The sequence below is a fragment of the Suricata suricatta genome, chromosome 12, assembly GCF_006229205.1.
Source record: "Suricata suricatta isolate VVHF042 chromosome 12, meerkat_22Aug2017_6uvM2_HiC, whole genome shotgun sequence".
NCBI lineage: Eukaryota > Metazoa > Chordata > Mammalia > Carnivora > Herpestidae > Suricata > Suricata suricatta.
Genome location: NC_043711.1, coordinates 71,695,985 through 71,710,082, shown reverse-complemented (window position 1 = coordinate 71,710,082; position 14,098 = coordinate 71,695,985).

The window sequence follows — 14,098 nt, the reverse complement described above, 5'->3', positions numbered from 1 at the left end:
AATTAATTACAAAGATTGCAGAAATGGTGGAAATATTTCTGAGGAAAGGAGTTAAACAGGTGTTTTTTTTCTAAAGTTATGACTTAATAGGGCCAGGCTAGCAAACTTGAAGGAATAGGAATGACCTAGTAGGAAAATAATGGTAATTCTGAGAGAAGGACAGTGTGGACCTTGGAGCAGGGGACCAACCAGCACAATAGTCCCATGGGGAGTTATTAGATCTGGAAGAGCAGTCTTCCCTTGATACCTTTATAGATTGAAAAATTGATGTGATCTGCCACATTGGGTTACAAAATTTTATAGGCAAAACTGATGAGGAGTACCACCTTTATCTCGGACTTTGGGTCTCCAGTGTATTTTTTCAACTTACAGGGAGTCCTGTGAAATTACAAGTGTAAGGTGTGGAACCATTTGTGCTACAGATCTTGCTTGGTTTTTCTTTTTTATGCTATGGCTAAAAACCCAGAAATCTGGTTAGGCTTTGCTTTACTTCGCAAAAGAAAAGGACGAAAGAAAATCTTCACAGGTACAAAAACAAATATGGAGGAAAATGACCCCAGTGTTGTGTGTAGAAGCATGGAGGAGGATATTGAGATTCACAGGTTTGGGGAAAGATCAACAAAGCTATGTCAAAAGAATAATTCAAGTTAAAAAAATAAAACCTCATTTTCATGTAATAAAAGGAATTGGATATCTAGGTCTGATCTCTCCCCTGGCTCCAGGCTTATAGATCTAATTGCCCACTTGGTATACAACCACCAAAAGAAAAACTATCTTATGGTCATCCCAAACGAAACATGGCTAAAATAGAATTTCTGGGTTCTATGCCTAGTTTTTTCTCATCGAGGGGAATGAGCACTATTTAATTGCTCAAGCCATACTCTCCAGTATCCATTCTGTCATCAAGTCCAGTTAATTATACTTCTAAAATGTATTTAGAACTTCTCTACTTTTTTCCATCTCCAAAATCATTCCCCCCAGTCCAAGCTGCCATCACTCTGTATGGCAGCGAGAGCCTCTGAGTGGGTGTCTTGGCTTTTATTCTTGTTTCCCAATTTGTTGTTAGGTGGCAATCACAAGACAACCTAGTTCCAAGGGAGGTAATATGAACCATGAAGCAATCAGTGAAAGAAGTGTCAAAGAATTTAGGGCCATGTTTTTTTAACTGCCACACTGACTCTTACATGCCAGAGTCACACTCCAGCAGGTCCCGGGTTCCCTGAAGAATGGACGGTGTTGGCAAGAGAGGATGAGAGAGCCACGATAGTCTTTCTGATCACCAGGCAGGCATCTCTGCACTGAGACTCAGCTTTATTTATGGTTAAGTGTATGGCGAACAGCACAGAAGTGGCATTTGCCTTAGACAATGGTTTCTGATGACAAATTTCTTTGATATGTAAAAATTTCCCAGAACATAGATTTTTAGAAGATTCATGCATAACTTTTATCAATAGTGATTGATGTAGGTGATTTAGATGCTGATCATATGAGGAAGGAAGGTATCTTTAACACTCAAATACAAGACAATGTTTTTAGCATAGCAAAGGCAAAAGTTAGTTCTTTGTGAGTAGGGGTCAATAACCTGTTTGTTTAAGGGGAAGTATAAGAAAAACAAGATTCTCAAGAAACACAATGTTTGCTCCCATAATCACAAAAGAAGAAATTCCTATAATAAGTCTCTTCACAAGGTGCAATCAGCATTTTAGGGCCAGAATAAAGGGACAAGTCACTCCTGATACCAATCAACAAGGTGCCTGGGGGCTGGTGCTCAAGCAAAAACAGTTGAGTGGGGGTAGATATCAGTCATCATCTGACAGCAGGAAGCCTTGCAAACCTGCCCTAACTTACAAGGAGTATTCTTTTTTTTTAATATTTTATTTATTTTTAATACAGAGAGAGACAGAGCATGAGAGGGGGAGGGGCAGAGAGAGAAGGAGACACAGAACCAGAAGCAGGCTCCAGGCTAGCTGTCAGCACAGAGCCTGACACGGGGCTTGAACCCACGAACATGAGATCTGACTTGAGCTGAAGTCGGAGGCCCAACCAACTGAGCCACCCAGGTCCCCACAAGGAGTATTCTTAACTTAGTGAGTTCAGAATGGCTCCAAATACTTACAGAAATTGTGAAGTACTTCCCTTGGCATTCCCACTGCTTCTGGTCACAGGCCTTGCCAATATGGAAAAAAGTCCACACCAACAGCATCTTCCCACAAAGTCAAATTTTTGCATGCTGTACCTACCGACAAGAACTCAGCAAGCCTGTCTGTTTAGACTTTGAGGTGATTCATTCCAGGTAGCCCCTTACCTCTGTATTGTTAGCTTTTCAATTAGCCTCTGACAAATTATTTAGTCACTCTAGGGCTCAGTTTCCTCATGGATTAAGGGTTCCTTAATATCTCATCATCTCTAAGCACCTTGCAATTCAGCCAACACCGTTAGAGTTCAGTCACTGACTATGGTCATAGACTATAGATATGTAGCTAATCATAAAATTTTAGTTGCATTAACTAAGAGATCATTTCATTTTATGATCATAGAATATGATGCAGTCTGAGGATTTGGGCTGTCTTGCTATCTTTCCTCCACGGCATCCCTAAATCATTCGAACCAACTTTAGATAGTATGATGATTTCTATAGGTAATTTTATAAAAGCTACTTTCTCTGTTTTGACCCAGCCAGTTTGTCCCCATTCCAGTTTTCCCAGCATGTCCCTATCTGATTTGGCCTCTTTTCCCCCCTGCAAAGTCTTTTCTTTCTAACTGCTCTAAGTTTTTTCTTCAGTTGTCATATTCAGAAGAGGCTTCTTTTTGTTAGCATAAATTTATAACAAAAAAAGTCTCCTCTATTTGAATTTATTTTGCTCTCGTATTAAAAGTACAATGCATGTTGAAGCAGAGAACTAAATTCCTTTTACATCTGGGGGTCTATTTAAGCTAGGGGAAAAGACAAAATATTTTTTTTCAAAATTATTTGGATGAAAGTTTTTTAAATTCATTGTGATTAAATTACATATAAGGAGAATATGTTTTATTTTGTTTATTGTTAAACCTCTTTTTCTAAATTTTGGTTCTGATATATACATGAATATATCATATATATATAAATAAATGTAAGAAAAGTGGTTCTTATTAAGAGACATTTAATATGTTTAATCAAACTAAATAACTATCAGGTTCAAGAGGGTTAAGGTAGCTTTTTAAAAAAAAAAACTTTTTATTGCAGTATAACATATACATAGAAGATTACAAATAATGAGTGTATGATTGAGGAATTTTTCACAAACTAAAAATATCCATGTAACTAGCCAAAGGATAGATGTTTATTTTGCTAAAGGATTCTCAATGGTGGGCTCTTGAGAAACTCCTGTATAGTTGTCCTATATTGTTATTAACTTTATGTAAGCATGAGGCTATTCCCTGCAACTAAAGTGTACATTCAACATGGCTTTTACAGGAGGACCATATTTTACACCTCATTTTTTACCACAGAGCTAGCTAAATGCCCTAAACTGAGGACACCTTAAATAAATGAATATGAGCTATATTCAAACTCAGTTTATTAAACATTAATACATGCCAATTTCTTCTTTGTATGCTTCTATTTCCTACTTCACTTTCTATATCACTGACCTTCTAAGTCTTTTTGCTGGCTCCAACCTCACTGGCCAAATGAATTTCTTGAGACTCTTCTTCATCTATTCTTTCACTCTGAGCTCAATTGTTCTAATATCTGTGTGCTGAATACTTTCAAATTATAACCTATAATATACTCAATTAATGGCAGTGATGGGCCTAGTTAATGGCCTCTTCAAAGCCATACCCCTTTGCAATGTGACTTTGCAACTGCTCCCATCATGAGGTAGAGTCTTTTTCTCTACCCACTAAATCTGGGCTGGCCTTGTATCTTTTTTTGGTAAATAGAATATTGGGGAAGTAATGGTATACGAATTGTGAGTTTAAGCATCTTCTTATTTTTTTTAATGTTTTTTATTCTTTATTTATTTTTGAGAGAGAGAGAGAGAGACAGAGTGTGTGGAGGAGAGGAACAGAGAGAGAGAAACACACAGAATCTGAAGGAGCCTCCAGGTTCTGAACTCTCAGCACAGAGCCGGATGCAGGGCTCGAACCCACAAATGGTGAGATCATGACATGAGCCAAAGTCTGATGCTTAACCGATGGAGCCACCAGGTGTCCCTAAGGCTCTTCTTACTCTTGGAATCTTCCCTCTATTATATGAGGAAGCCCAAGGCAGCCCATTAACGAATGTAAAACCATGGAGATCATTACACTGACTGACAATCAACCAACCCTCAGAAGCGAAACCACCTAGCTAAATTGCAGCTGACCACTGATGCATTAGGGAATCCAAGTGAGAGCAAATAAGACTCCCAGCTTAACCCAAGGTAAGTTGCCAACCTGAAGAAATATTGTTTAAGCTGCTGACTTTTGGAGTGGTTTGTTACATTAGCATTAGCTAATATACCAGTTTAGACTTATATATAGACATACATTCAACTACCAGCCTGGTGTCTCCATATAAATGGTCCACAGCTGTCTTAAAAAAACAAACAAACAAACAAAACAAAACAAAACAAAACAAAAAACTCTACACTAAACTGTTGATTTTTACCCCCAAGTAAAAACCTTCCCTTTTCAATTTTTTCCTCTTGGAAATTAGCTCCACTATACATTCAGATATTCAAATACAAGACCTCAAAGATATCTTTAATTCTCCCTTTCCCTTACCTCTCACACCCAAACCATTAGCAAATCCTGTTGACTCTACTTTCTATATTTGTCTTGAATCTACACTTCTTTCCAGCACCTCTAACATCACTTCTCGTTTAAGCCTCTGTCGTTTCTTGCTTATAGCTCTACAGTAGGCTCCTATCCGATATCCCCACTCTACTGCTAACCTTCTCCAACCCCTTTTCACACAAAAGCTAATTTTGACTTTAAAAACTCTACAAGATCATGTCACTCACCTGCTTAAAATTCTTCAAAGACTTCCCATCATGATTAAAATCAAATCCAAATTTCTTATCATGGCCTCTAAAATCCTATATAATCAAGCCCCAATCATTCTCTCCAATCTCACCTCCCACCACTCCCCTTTAACTTACTATATCCCAGCCACATTGGCCTTCTTGGTTCTCCCAGAACAACCAAATCTTTCACATCTCAAGACTGTTATTCTTGCTGTTCTGTCTGCTACAAACCTCTTCCTTTGCTTTTTGTTCTTTATCTGTGGGATCTATTACATCCTTTTGGGTTAAACCTCACCACCTCTTGGAGGTCTTCTGGGACACTCTGAAGCAGTATTCCTGATCCACTCATTTTCCTCTATCAGCTCATCCTGTCCAACTCATTGAAATTATTATAATTCTTATTATCTGTATATTTACTTAACAATTCCTTTATTTTTTTTTCTTTTGCCTGTCTTCTCTATCAGATCAGAAGTCCCATGAGGGCAAGAGACAATGTTGACTTTGTTCATTTAATATCATCAATGCTTATCACTATTTCTGTCCCACAGTAGGGACTCAGGAAATACTAGTTGAATAAATAAATTTAATATAATCTCTTCAATAACAATGTCAGATAGATTTTTATTACCCCAATTTTACAAATAAGAAACTTGATAAATATTATCTGTATAACTATTTTTCAGAGCAGATAAAGGGATGGAAACATGGTAGCCAGGATAATTTGTTAGAAAAATAGTAGGAGACTGGAACAAAATTAACCTACTGGGAACTTATTCAAGGCCTAATCCTTCATCTCTCAATTCCAGAGACTTGAAAACCAAGCAAGTGTGCACTTGTTGGGAGGGAGTATTGTAAAGAGATATGAAAAACAAAATGCCCCAACTCACAATTGGGTTGTTTTCCACTCTTGGACTGTGGCTGCAGCTCCCAGAGTCATGTCCTCATGAAAACAAATCCAGATGTAGGAAGAAAGATTCATAAAATAATGGCTTTTCTGTAACATCTTCTTAGCAAAGAGCAAAATATTTCCCAAAAGCCTCCAGCAGATTTTGTTATATTTCATTGGCCATAATTTGGTTCCACTCCTACTTCTAGACAAATTATTTGCTAAGGAGACCACAACTGCCACGTCTGGTCTGCATTCATCACCATTCATCACCTGGGCTAGGCTTGTTGCCACACAAATGCATCAAGATTTGGTATCTGTGATAGAAGGGGAGAATGGCAATTGATTATGTAAGCAACAGCATCTGTCACAGCAATTCAATTATCCTGTGTTCTTTTGTCCCATTTTATCCTAGAAATTATAGGTGCCCTAGATTTAGTTCATGGACTAGGAAACTCAGAGTTCAATCTCATGACATTGAAGGTCAGCAAGGTTACAGCCTATTTTTCTCAGAAATTGATGAATCCATATTTTGTACTCAAAGAAGTTCACCCTCTCGCCTCTTGGCAATGGATAAACTCAAATACCAGGCATAGTGAAACAAAACAAAATGAAATCATAAGGCACTCTTCTGATGATAAGCCTAAAATTGTCCTGATAAATAAATCCAGCCATGTTTTAAATTCAGCACTTTACAAACAACCTAAATATTCAAATACCAAAATAAATCCCTTTTGACTAAATCTCAGTGTTCCTTTCCTCATAGAGATAACTTTCATTTTCCATAAAATTCAATCTGTTTGTTTATGCTTCAGGCAATCATACAAGAATATTGAAAAGTACATATAGACTAATAGAGGCAACTTTGGCCTGGTGGAACCAGCCTTTGCTGAGAATTGGGAGACTGGATTCTAGTCTTTCTATCTCCTAAAACTGGCTGTATAAACTTAGGCAAGTCACTTCATTTCTTCTATGAAATAAAAAGATTAGACTGAGAGCTTTCAGATTCTAAAATTATGTTATTATACCTGATATCCAAGTTAAAGCCAATTGGACAATGTATTGGTAAGGAAAATTGATTTTATAACAAACAATGTCCCAAATTATAGTGGCTTAATACCATAAAAGCTTATTTCTTACATAATGTTCCAATTAGATTCATGAGGCATTCCTGGTGTTTCCTCCAAGCAGTGTTTAAAAGACTCAGCTTCATTCATTTCATATCTGCATTGGCTTCCATGATTTCTGTAAGAGAGAACATGAATAATAAAACAGGAGGTTTTATAGCAGACATGTCATTTGGGGAAGATGCGTTGGCTAGAATCTGGCACCAGACGAAATAAAAATGATGTTGGATAATGTAACCTGTGAGACTATAAAGAAAGAACAGGATTGAAGAATATTGAGCTAGTCTCTGCCATAAGCATTTTTGGATATACTTCTTTCTCTGAATTCTAAGTAATTAAGGGAAATAATAATCTCACTTTGAGTATTCCCATTGTGTCACTGCTTATCTTGTGTTCCCTAGCACCTCATACTACTACTGTGTTTTATCATGAATTAACTCTTTATATATCTATGTCTTAATAGTTGCTGGGCGCTCCCTGAAAGAGGACCTTCTGTAATTCCTCAGGGCTCAGTACAGTGGATGGCACCTACTAAGGATTGGAGTTACTGAACAAATCAGAAAAGAGGACATATTCCCAACTGCTTTGTCCTGGTGTTGGTGGTCATTGCTCATCTCAAACATCTATATTGAGGAGGCATGATCTATATGGTTTGGTTTTTGTGTCTGTATAGGAGAGGAGAATGGTAAAATTATATTTTTTAATACTTTGGAAAAGTTTTAAGAGACAGCATTTGTCATTTCACAGAAAGATGGGGAAGGTTTATTAAATGGGGGTAAAGGAGGTAAAACTATCAACTTTGAATCCCAGTGGTGTTGAGGAAGGATGATAGTGAGAGTAAGTAAAGAGATGATTGTGTGTTTGTGAAGCTCAGATCTTTTTCAGCACAAGCTGGCTGAGCCCAAGGACTTAAAAGGAGAAAGTATCAAGGCCACCACAATGACTGGCATAATAGTTCTGCTCTAGGACAATAGCTGACTTTCCCTCCACCATCCCATGGTCCAACACTGACACCCAGCATGGCCTAATCCAGAGTTCACTCCCAAAGAAGTGATTCTGCAGATTACTAGAATCTCAAGATGGTCATACCCCAGAATTAGAAACTACCCCTCTGGCAGTCTCAGATTTTCAGCATACAGATGAGAGATGCACACATGAGTTTCTTTTGTTTCAAGTTAAGGATGAATTTTTTAAATTCAACAATAATAAACATTTGTTGAAAGCCCAACTTCTAGAAATGTACTATTCAATACAGTAGTTACTAGCCACATGTGGCTATTAAGATTTAAATTTAAATTAATTGAAATTAGACAAATTTCAAAATGCAGTTCCTCCATCACACTAACCACATGTCAAGTGCTAAATAGCTGCATGTGGCTAGTGGCTACTCCACTGGACAATGCAGCTATAGAATTATTTTCTGGCATCACAGAAAATTCTACTGGACAGAATTGCTCTAGAAACTTTTTCCATATAGTGTGTCCAGCTTTCTGGATCACGTTATCTCAACCCTATGTAGTAGATATTATGATAAACTCTTTTTAGTATATCAAAAGAGAACGTATATTTTGCTAAAATTTATATATATACATGCAGTTTCCTAAAATAAATTTTACACATTTGAAGGGTCAGTCTACCTTGGAAAGCTAAATTTCTCATCTCTAATATGAATGAAGTTTTAACTGCCTGGAGCTCAGCCATCATTATAGATTAGAGGTTAAATAAAACAACAGATCTAATCTCCCCTGACATGTTCTAGAGAAAGAGACAGATAGAGAGAGAACAAACAATGTGAGACCTGTTTCAGATAACAGTAGAAGTAGGAATGCACTGAAAAATAACCTTGCCCATTTTTTGGGTATTATCTCAAAGTACATATCATTTTAAAAATAAATTCTATATTAAAATATTCAAAGGACTGAAACATTTGTACTCCTCATACATGTTAACTTCCAACCTGTATAATAAGATATGGCATCATTTTACCCAGGAGAAGTTCACCCAAAAGAAAAGTGAATTGCAAAGGAACCTGTTTTGTCATTGGTCCAGGAGAGGCAAGAATCCTACCCAATCATCAGAGAGGTCATCTGGGCTAGTTATTAGATATGTTCATAAAAATTCCAGCTCTACTTCTCCAGGAATATGGGAGACTCACTTTGCTACTCCCTAAAATAAGAGAGCCCAGATGACTTGGTTTGAATGGTTAAATATGAGCAGGAATGATGTACGTCTCTTCCACTGTTAGCATTTAAATTCCTGTGCTTAGTTGATTCCTCCTTTCTCCTCATGTTGACAATCATGGAAGCCCACACTGGAGTTTCCATCAGTGGAAATCCATTAGTGATTATGATGAAGAAAGGCCCTGCTAATTTGCATTGGACAAGTAGCAAGTAAAAGAATCAACTTCTATTATGTTAAGCCATTATGAACATGAAGGTGTTTGTTACTGCGGTACAATATAGCTTGTTGTGACCAATACATCATCCAAATTCAGGTCATATGGCTCAAAATGGAAACAATGAGTTCTGAGCCTTTGTTTCTGTGAATAAAAATAGAAAAGCTATATATATGCAGATCAAGAGTTAGATAGAGGCAAGAGATCAGATTAGACAAAGTCAATCTTATCCCTGATTTCCTATAGGCATTAAATATAGGAAGAAAAAATAGCTTGTTCATGTGAGCATAAATGGTATGTAGAGACTTATTTAAGCTCTGCTGTGAGGCAGGGCCTCTTTTTTGCATGGTTGAACTAAAAAAAAAAATGCTATATAGGCTATGTATATCTTCGATGCTTTTCCTACAAGAGGCTTAAAATTTTTATTCCCTTCTTCCTAGATATGCTGCTAAAATCTTTTTTCCCTTTAAGAAAAAAGTAAACCATTGAGATTAACATCCAGCTTGCTGAGTCATTTGTTTTTTACTTGAATGTTAACTACAGGGATCTGAAGGCAGCAAGGAGAGAGAGAGAAAGAGACACAGAGACAGAGATGAAGACATGGAGAGTGAGTGAGAGAGAGAGAGATTTAGGGAGAGAAGGAGAAAGATTGATTCTAGAAAGTAAGAAGAAAAATCTGTTCAGTCAAATGGAAAAGGAAAAATAAAATTTGAAAGATTTAGCTATGACATCAGTTTTCTTACTCTGTAGTGGGAGCCCTTTATACAATATCTTAATAAAAACTATAATATGATTAAGATTTGAATCTGGTTTTCACAGTGGAAAAGAACAAGGTCATTTAGAATGGGAAAGACCTAATGTTTCTTAGCTCGGTGCCTCCACTATTAGCTGTCTGACTAATAAAAGTCAGCTCACTTTTCTGAGTCATGATTCCTTTGTCTATAAAAAGGGAATAATAAAATTTAGCATATACATTGGTTGGAAAGATAGAATGCAATTAAATACAATAAAGGACATTGGAAAGTACCTGATACCAAGCAGAGATCACTGTTTATTTCTCTCTTCGGACTCTCACATTATCTCTTCTTTGTTCTACCAGAAAGTTTCTTTCTCTATAAGGCTTTCTAAAGACTAACTTTAGAAGGGCCAACTGTAGTTCTAATTCTGCCACTTACTGGAATATTGTGTTAAGTTTTTCACATTCCTGGGGTACATGGGGAGCTCAGTCAGTTAAGTATCTAACTCTTGATTTCAGCTCAGGTCATGATCTCACAGTTCATGGGATGAAGCCCCACATGGGGTTCTGCACTGGGTCCTCTCTCTCTCTCTCTCTCTCTCTCTCTGCATCTCCCCTTCTTACACACTCTCTCTCTCTCTCTCTCTCTCTCTCTCTCTCATAATAAATAAACATTTTAAAGAAGTTTTTCACATTCCTTATTTAATAGTCACATAATTCTAAGTTTTCCCCCATTTTACAAAGGAAGAGACTTAGAGAGAGTTAGAAATTTGCCCAAGTTCACATAGATAGTCTTTTAGTAATTGAATGCCACAATGCAGTCTTGCAAACATCCCTCAAATTCAGGAGCTCATAAATAGCCATTTGGTATGCTTGTCAACCTGTGGACCAACTGGGCAGTTCTGCTTATCTGAATTGCCCAGCAGGGCCCACTCACACAATTGTAGTCATCTGAGATTTGGCAAGTCTCTCTTGTCTATGACCAGAAAACAATAAGTAAACAGCAGGAAATGGAGTAACCACTGGCTTTTTCATTGAATGAAATGCTGACCATGAGCCAGCAAACTAACCTTCCTTGGACCCTAAGCCAGGGATCTCCTTTGGTTCAATGCTTTAAATCTGTACAGACCTGAAGTAGGGAAATGATGAAACCAATGGTTCTGACAGAAAGAATGCCCTGATCTCCATTTTGTCCCTGAGAGAGATGACTGACAGCAGGACAGAGCCTACTAAGGGCATATAAAAAGCTTCTAGCTCGAGACTAGAAGAGAAGGCTTTCAAGGGAAGGGCAATCAAGATTGGGAATGCACCACAACTAGAGATGATTGAAATTGATGCTTCAACACAGTGCCACACCAAATTGTGGCCAATGAACTATCTGCATCAGTATCACTTGGAAGATTGTTAGAAATGTGGACTCTTGGGACTCAACCCTAGACCTCCTGAGAATCAGAATCTGAGAAGCAGTTCTTTAGCAAGACTCAAAAAAGAGTCATATCATTGGAATAGCATCTGTAGCCAGATTTTCACTAGTAGGTGAGTCAACCTTTCAAGTCCCAGCACCTTGCTGAGCCTCTGACATCCCAGCCAAGTTCACACCTTCAGTTGCTCAATTGGCCCTAGTCTCTAGAAAGAGTATCTATTATTTTTGCTTATTTAGCATCCATTCCCCTTCCTATTGACCTCACTCTGAGACAATTCTCCTTCCCAATTCCCAGGCCATGTCTTTTGGATGGGATTTATCATGGGAATGGACATGTGACCCAGGGTACTGAATTAGAGAGCAACACCCTTCCAGGCATAGTGACTGACTCTGGAAAAAACACATAACCCAAGACTAGCCAATGAAAAAAATAATCAGGGATATTTGTTAGAACTATTAAAAAAGTAACATGCTCTTTTCTGCTGTTGACCACAGCTAGTGGAGTCTATCTGAGGATGAAGTCAACACATAGATGATAAGAAATTAATTTTTGATGACATTGTCTGAGCACCTGAATTTAACTTTGCTTGAAGCCACACCTAATCCTAGACTTTTTAATTATGTGTCAATATATTGCCTTTTTTGCCTAAGTTATTGTAACTTGGATTTCTGTAACTTGCAAGAAACATATTCCTGATATCCAAAGCCACCCCAAGGTCTAAGTTTGCTGACCCCACACAAGTCCTCACTCAGCTCTCAGCTTCCACTCTCTCTTCTGTTCCTCATCACCTGTGTGACATTATCATTTTCCCACCTCCAAATTTCAAAATTATTTGTAATTGTACTTGTTTCTGTGGTCACAAGCCAAATGGAGTTTCTTGAGATAATACTGGTGATGACCCCAGAGATTTGGGTGGACATTATTTTTCCCAAGTATAACATAGACCTGAAGTTCTGGGTTCTATCTAGAAATTCACTATTCAAAATGTGGAACAGGAGCATCAGCATAACCTAGGAGCTCGCTAGAGATGCAGAATTTCAGACACCACTGTAGACCTGCTGAATCATAATTTGCATCCTAACAAATCCCCAGCAATTCATGTACTCAAGTGGCAAAAGTTACTGCCTGGGAGTTAGAAGACTGGCCCTACAGTTCTTTCCCTCTCTCTCTCTCTCTCTCTCTCTCTCTCTCTCTCTCTCTCTGTTTTTTTACCTGCAAAATGAACAGACCAGACGATTTCAGAGATATACTCCAACCTGGACTTTCTAAGATATTCATGTTTTTCAGTCCTTGGCTCAAACAGACTGTGACAGCCTAGCATGCAAATTAATAGAAAAGGTGGGGGAAGGGCAGAAAAATAAAAGAATGTTTCCATCAGTTAGAAAGTAATTGGTAAGACCCTTTGCATAAAATGATATCCACCTCTGACTAGAAATAATTTATATTTAAAAATGAGGAAACAAACCCAGAGAGGTTAACAGGTTTAAAAAAAAATACATAGTGCAGGTACAGCAGAGCAGAAATGGGAAGATACAGTAGAGCTGAAAGGATACAAAAGAACAGAGAATAGTGTTTGGACACAGTTGCTCTGGAGCTGGACTGCCTAGGCACCTATTATTGGGTGGCCTTGGGAAGATACTTAACTGTTCTGTGTTTCAGTTTACTCATTTGTCCAATGGACATTATAATAGGACAAACTTCATGACATTGTAGGGAATTAATCTGTAAAGTGTTTAAACTATGTTAGCAATATATAACATTTTATATATCTTTGTTAAAGAAATAAAAATAAATCTTGATCCCTGTCTAGGATGATTTCCATGGTATACCACAGCTCTCCCATGCCAGAAATATCCCCTCTTTCCCCACAAGATTTCCATAACCACCAGGCAATGTGTCTGAAACCCTACCTTAGTTCTTCTTTAAATTACTTTAGTATTTTTTTTAGCATGGTGAACATGAATTAATTTAAAATGAATTTAATATTAATTAGTTACCTGATGATCCATTCTTAATAGAAACTACCAAGGCAGCAGGTTAGCCCTGCTATGGTCTTTAAAGAAGGGGATTTGATTAAATGATTAAGTGAATAGAATAATACAAAAAGAAAATAAACAAGGTAACTGCTATTCACCAGCTTATCAATGGCTTACCCACAGCAATAGTTTGAAATACTGGATACATTTGGGAAGCTTTAAAAACATTATCAATGTCCAGGGCTCACTTCAACCCAATTAAATTAGAATTTCTGGAAATGGTACTCAAGCATGAGTGTTTTTAAAAAAACTCCCTCTCATAGGCTGAATGATGTCTCCCAGTGATACTGGGGTCTAATTTCTGGAACCTATAAACATTATTTCATTTAGAAAAAGTGATTAAGTTAGGGGCCTTGAGATGAGACTGTCCTAGATTATTTGGGGTGAGGCTTACAAGAAATCAGGCTTCATGTATCCTTATGAAAGGGAGGCAGAGAGGCATAGTGGACATATGAGCACAGAAGAGAAGGCAATGTGCACTTAAGAAGAACGTGTATTCTGGGGCA